Here is a 7,645-nt window from a genome sequence, read left to right on the forward strand (position 1 = left end):
CCTTTCATAATTGGAGTTTCTGAAGCTCATCGAGGCTCCGACCTCATCTCTCATCACACTTTTAATTTACATGCAGAAATTTGAGGAGTGATGGGATGATATCTTAAAGCCCCTTGTCGGGGCCTACAGGTGGATGCTGGGGTGACGTGGGGGCTGAGCAAAGTAGTACAGGTGCAGGTCAGAGCTGGCTAGGAAAGAGCAGAGAGCGAGAGACTGGAAACCTTGCAGCTTAAACAGACCGCTAATTGGAAGGGGGTGTTGTCAGGTTAATGTTGAGAATGAAACATGTCAAGAATAAACTCAGTGCAGCTGGAGTTGAGTGATAGCTGGCAGGTGTCACCTCATTATATGTGTAATATTCCAACTATTTCCTCTTCTTTAATATACTGTTATAGATAGAAGGTAATATCTAGTAACCAGGAAGATTCTTATGTTTTGACATGTTTATGAAATTCCCTAATTGACTGTGTTGCCTATTGCTGACTGTGACTGTGTAGACTCTAGATACTGTTGTTATTCATCCAAGCAAAGTAAGAACTATGTATAAAGATTTATAGTTGGCAACAGCTCCTGTCTCTTTTAAATTTGACTTTTCAACTTCAGCAAAGAAGAAAAAAGTCATGAGAAAAGCTTTTTTTTCTTCCCTTTTCCCCCTAAAATCTTTCTTACAGTCCCTAACAGTCTCATTTTCATACAGTCCCAAACAGTCTTATTTTCATACAGTCCTGAACAGTCTAATTTATACACAGTCCCGAACAGTTTTATTTCATACAGTCTCAACACCCTCATCTCCTGTTCTCATCTGCCTGTTTCCGATGCTTGACGCCTGCTGGAAAACAATCTAATAATCAAATCATTTACATAAATATCAACACATGGGGTAACCAGTGTGAAGCAATCAGCAGAAATGAGCATCATGGGGCTCAGTGTGAGCAGCATTGTCGAGAGATGAAAGAGTGTGAGGGCCTGAGGGCAGCAGATAGCAGAGCAAGAAGCATCTGATCTCCAGAAGATGAAAGATATCAGACCTATATGCAAGGAGAGTGAAGAGTTCTCTCGAGAATACATCTGCATACGTCTCAATAATATTATAAGATACAAATTCATTATGATATCAAAGGGCTAAGTGGGTTTTTTTATGACTTCCATAAGAACCAATAAGTTTTTCTAAAACTCTAAACTACCTTTTTAGTGATTGTTTGTCAGATATTTTGCTGTGTCATTCTTCTTGTCTTCTTCTGTCCTTTTAATTGAGTGTCTCTTTCCTTCACTTTTAAATGTTTTTTGTCCACCTATCCTACTTTCTCCAGTCCCAGCAAGGAAGAGGGCTGTTCACCCATGAGTCTGGTTTCTGTTTGTGCTCGCCATTGTTGAGAGTTTGCTTGTCGTATGAGGTTGGCTTTCTGAATCAAAGTACACTCCAAACCACACCCTGGTTGTATAAGCCTCATTTTATTAGATACTTTTTTTAATTGTTCATTTTCATTATGTATTTGTTGTTTTACACTTTTTAATTTGTCCCCCCCCCCCACCAAATCACCACAATACTAAATACAACGACCTTGGTTATTTTGGATGACAAAGGACACTGCTTTGCAAAATAAGAAGCTCCAGTATGTGATTCGTAGATGCATGCATGTGTTGGATATGACTCCAATAAATACCTGAAGAAGTTCAGTGTTTCAGTCAATCAATACACAATTTAGTTTGAATTTGTATTGGTACAGACAAGATTTCTTTCGAAAACTCTCTAACACAGGTGGCATTGCAGCTTGGATAGACATTATAATTAAGAAATTAGACTCAGAAAAAAACATGTGTTTAAACTTTCAAGATGGCAGCATTTTAGCAGCCGAGAGTGGCAATTTAACTTGTAATTATTGCATTTACAAGAAAGTAACATCAAAAGTAGATATTTGGAGTGTTTCTGGTTTATTCCGTAGAAATCAAAGATGCAGGAATGCAGATGAGAGGTTTCAAAGACCCCTCTTTTCAAAGCCTTCCATTTTTGTCTTGCACACTTTTACCATCGGGGTATATTTCTACATCTGCATCATTGCAGGCCAGCTGAAGCTCACTTTAAGGTTACAGCCATTTGAGACACACAGATATCAGATTGTACTATCAGGAAGCTGCCATGCTCGGAGCGGCGCCGGGCTCGCTCAGGGCCTGATAAGAGTCATCCATGGCAGCTGGTGGGTCATGTTTTTCCTCTCAGCCCCGCTGGACCACAGAGTGGAGTGGCCGTAAGCCAGACAGAGGAGTCAGCCTGTGCAAATATGATAGAGAGAGTCACGATGGACTTATGTTTTTGCTTTGGTTTCTAATTCAGTGTAACGCATCCAGTTCAGCAAGATGGAGAGAGATTTAGTGACACTCTGGTTTGCTATTGTGTCAGAGATCTGTTGCACAACAGCTGCTGTCATCTTGGAGGACTCATTGGAGCATGAGTGCACACTGCACACGGAAAATAAAAGACTGATCTGTTTCAGATAAAATGTAGGTGAATATTGTCAGTAAATGGTCTGGACGTTTTAATTAGCTCCTTTGATGTAGCAAAACTGTGTAGTAAAGGCTCAAGCACATATCGGTCAGACAACTCAAAGTAACTCCGAAGTAGCATATACATGGGACTTGTGACTATATATGATTCCTGTGCCTCTTTATTTGGCCAATTGTGACAAAATACTTTTCTGGGCACAGAGTAATGTGTTGAGGTGGTACCGCCCCCTGATTATTGACATTTCATGTTCTAACAATCAGTCAGCGATGCAGAGAGCAGGAACACCTAGCTTCTTCACCTTTGCCTGCCAAACCGCTTATACCAACCAACCCCAAGCCTAAAGGTGTTTTCTTACCAAATAGTTCTGGGGACTTTTTGAAGAGGAACAGTCCACCAGGTATTTCCCTGAGAACTACACACCATTAGGACTTTTTTTTTTTTTCAGTTTGCACTCGCATCGCCATGGTACATACTCAGAAAGCAGGCGCTAAAGACGTTCCTCTTAACAGGTTTCGAGGAATTCAAATAGTTCATAGTTCCTGCGATGTGGAATTACAGTAATTAAAAGAGTGAGGGTTCTAACATTTCCTCGAACTAAGACAGTTCCTGTGGTCCCAAAATGCCTCATCTTTTGGGTAAAGTAATTATTTTTGTTGCCTGTGCCCCTACAAGGTCCTTAGCTTAGCACCCTGCACAATCCTCACTTTCCCTCTTGCTCCAGGAGGACACCCTTGTTTCAATGTTATGTAATATGGGATCAAACATCTGATAAAAGTGTCCCCATGAAGCTTCTTAGCTTTTATCCTTTCTAAATGGCCAGGAGGAAGGAACAGCTGTCCCTTCAGGCTATTCATGCACGATCGGCTGTTAGACAGGTGCAGAAAATCATAAATGACCCCTCACATATTCTGTTCCCTGAATATGAAATGTTACCTTCAAGCAGACATAACTGAGCCTTTAAAACGCAAGAGGAACCGTTTGAAGCTCTCTTTCCTTCGGACGTCAGTCACACTGCTGAAGAAGTTACCATCTAAACCTCAACCCTGTTGATCCAGTCCATGCAGTATTAAACATGGTTTAATTTATTTTACAATTGTTTCAGCCTTTAGCCTTTTTTATGTGTTTTACATTGTGCATATGGGAATCTATCAGTTTGATTATATTTTATGGGTTACCCAATGTGATTTGATGGTTGCCCAGTCTTGTATATTTTGCTCGTTTATTTTAAGTTGTTTAGAGCTGTGTTTTCTCCGCCCAATGCAAATTTACCTATGGGGAAACTAAAGTTTATATAATCATTTATATATAATCGTTTATATATAATTTATATATAATCGTTATAATATAAAGTTTATATAATATAAAGATTATATTATAATCTTTAATCCAAGCTTTTGTTTTTAACAACACTGTGACTTCAGATTTGTGACAACGTGGCTAGATCTAAGAGCTCTAATGGTGGCATATTTCATCAAAAAACCCGATTAATAAAACTAAAGTTTGCTGTTCCAAGTCCAACAAAAATAAATAATCTCAGGGTGCCAAAAGGAGCAAAACAGATCCCACTCAAACATGGGTAGGCAGACGTATGAACTGACACAGAAGTGACGGAAGGCTAGAAAAACTAGACACAGGTGAGGATAATGAGGGCGATCAAACCTGGAGGGAAGCACACTGAGGCATGAAGAAACACGAAAGAACTGATACACAGAGGGGAAAAACTACAAAATAAAACAGCACTGAAACTTTAACCAGGAATGAGAACAGAAAATACACTGGGTTAAAAGCAACATGAGGGCAGATATGCAAAACAAAACAGGAAGTGAACTCTTAAGATTTAAAAATAATAACCTGGTCAGGAATCATGACAAATTGAGCTCTTATTTTGTCAATAAAATCTGCCAATATTGGATATACGCGTTGACAGTAAACAAACTATTAAAAGCATACAGCATTAGACATTCATGAATCATCCATCAATTTGGTGGTAAACTTTTGCTCCCTGCATGGTGACAAGATGGCCCGTAATCATCCGACTCTATACCTTAAAGTATTTTTTTTTCATATTGTCATTATTATTAGTTTCGCTGTAGGTTGTTAGTCAAGCGTGGGTGAGCTGCCCTGTGTGAACTGATGTGAACCAGTCAGATGGAGACAAAATGTAGTTGTTGGACCCCTGACATCCATTGAAGAGCTGTTGAGCGAGGCAAATGTTGATTCCACCTCCTAACAGGCTGCGCAAACATGGCATAACAACGTGGAGCAGGCAATTATGAGAGGAACTCATTCAGCAAATATCACTTCAGCTCCATCTCATTAACAGAGAAATAAACCAAAATAATGAACTACATTAATACATCATTTAACTCCTCATTTACCTTCAATGATTAATGAGCCTCATTGCATATTTTGTATTGGAAGTATGCGTGTTGATAATTGCATTGTAAAGTTTGTCTATGCCAGCCACGGCAATGTGTACGTTTTCTTCAGCTGAAATAAGGGGCCCACACATTTATTTTGGTCCCCTCAAACAGAGGGCCCGTATTCAACAAGCCTCGTAAGTACTAAAAGTTGACAATTGACAAAAGTCTTAGAATCAGGACATTGTCAAAGAACTTCCCCTCAAAGATCAGACTAGATCCTTGTAAAGATGAAAGTTATTCACAAAGTGTGTTAGCCCTTAAAAGAGCTCCTAAGGTGTCAAACATGTGAGGAGTAGTGAGGAGGACTTCTAACAAGAGTTTCTCCAGCTGAGCAGAAAATAGAGAAATGTTCTTCAAACACTAAATGGAGAGTATTATTGACTCATAGTTGGGCAGAACAGACAAATGATTTGTGCAGCCTTTTCAATCCACCTTTCAGAACAAAGTGAGATACGCATGTGGAGTTTCTCTACGTGCGGTTATATCCACAGGTGCATCCAATCACTAATTAGGACTCTTTACCTGCTGATGTAACGATCAGCAGGTAGAAGAGGCAGCTGCACAAGTGAGCGTGTGATTTCAATCACCTTGTAGGTTATATGCTTTCGAAAAGCGGCTCACAAATGATCACACAGATGCTCATTTCAAAGTGCGCATAACAACACAATGTCTGATTAGATTCGGAGATTGACTTTTTATCTTAATTTTTGTAAAGATTAAATTGTCATCATTGTGTCATACCTAAAAACGGTGGAAACCCCTCCTCCTAACTAAGATAACAGTTTTTCTCTTCCTTGCTCAGAGTTGCTCTTGAATGGTTCGGAATCATTCCTCGGCAAAGACTCCTTGCTTGGATAAGTTAGGAGATCTCTGAGAGGATTCTCAGAATGATTTTGTACATACGGGCCCAGGTGTACTGGCAATGTGTGTTTAACATATTTTGTCAACACCTACTAAAAAAATACAACTGAGTATCCTCTGAGAGAGCTCCAAACGAAGCTTAATAAATGCTACCAAGGATATTTAGCCTCGGAGTGATTTAGGAACATTGGTAGTTTGAATTGTCCCTCATATCTCCTTTTATGATCCCCTGTACCTTAACCTCGTGGAAAATGTTATGGGGATAAGGAAAGGTGTTAGGAGAATAAAGAACTGAGGGAAAGAACATTGTGTTGTTTTGACAATTCAACTGCATTTCCACGAGGTGAGGGAATAATGTGACAGCATTAGTGACATGGGTCAAACTATAATCTTCTGAAAATGGACGACTAAAAGCTCATCTAAAAATATTTTTCCTCTGCTGTCTTACTAGTGAAATAATCCCAATAACCATGAGGTGAAAATTAAAATAAAAATATAAGCAACCAAGATAATTCACTTTAATCATTTAACATCAACATCATGTTCATAGTTTACTTCTGGGTTTTTAAATTGTTCGAAGTTGTCCAAGGCCTTTTTCTTTTCGTTTTTACTAACAATGTTTTATATGACAATTTCTTGAATGAATCAACACCAAATAACAGCAAAGCATCCACACTAAACATAATTAAACAACGTTTTAAAGCAATGATCACCATCACGCACTAAATAAAAAGAAAATCAATACAAAGGCAATAACTTATAAGTCAATTCATTATATAAACCCACATTGTCTCCACATTTCTCCTCCAACAGATCGTTAGTTTTCATGAATGGTCGGATATGGGTCGGATGTTCGAGTCGCTTTAAAAGTTGTGGCTGCAATGAATTGTGGGGCAGCACTTTCTCGTCTCCTTTCTTAAAGGATTGTTCAGTGTTCCTTATGCTGAAGGATGTTACAAAGGAAGCACTGAAACCACCTTTCCTTAACTTTTAGAGAATTCAAACCGCTCTCATCATGGCCATCACTTACAATTTCTGAGGTTAAGGTAAAAAGGACAGTGAAAGGAGCTAGGAGGGATAATCTGAGTGCACCCTCAGAGCAACTCCTCGAGAGGAAGTGACGGAAATGTTTAAGAAGGCGAAGTCATGATTGATTAATCCAAAAAAAAAAGTCAATTATAGAATCCAGTCAGACATTTAGTAATTATGAACACTTTGAAATTAGCATGTTTTTGATCATTTGTAAGAGTTCTCTACAAGTATAAATCCTTCAAGATGTTTGAAATCACACGCTCACTTGTGCAGCTGCCTCTTCACCTGCTGATCGTTACATCAGCAGGTAAAGAGTCTTAATTAGTGATTGGATGCACCTGTGGAGATAACCACATGTACAGAAACTCAACATTCACGTCTCACTTTGTTCTGAAAGAAAGTCAATGACGTCTGAAAAAAATCTGTTTTGCCTTTTCTGCTTTGCTTTCTGCTGCTGAGTCAACAAAAATCTTCTTCCTGTTGTGTTTTCTCCATTTCCTGGTCTGTTTAAGAAACTCTTTTGCCTTTTAGGAGTCCTCCTCACTAGTCTTAGCAGCTAGTTGTTAGGGTCTGTTGCATTTTTAATTGGACATGTTAATTCAGACTCTTTCTTGCATACTCTGTTACAATAACTACTGACAAGCTTCAAATATTCTTGTAAGCATATAAACAAATAATTTGCAGATAAAAATAAAATAAGTGGGCTCAATTCTTAATCAACTTACTTTTTTTGGGGGGGGGGGGGTTTGCTGTGACTTACACATCTGTCTACATTTTTCCTCAAGGAAATGGCTGTCAAGGCTTATAACATGCTACAGCTGTCATG

This window comes from Symphodus melops (assembly GCF_947650265.1).
Source record: "Symphodus melops genome assembly, chromosome: 19".
Lineage (NCBI taxonomy): Eukaryota > Metazoa > Chordata > Actinopteri > Labriformes > Labridae > Symphodus > Symphodus melops.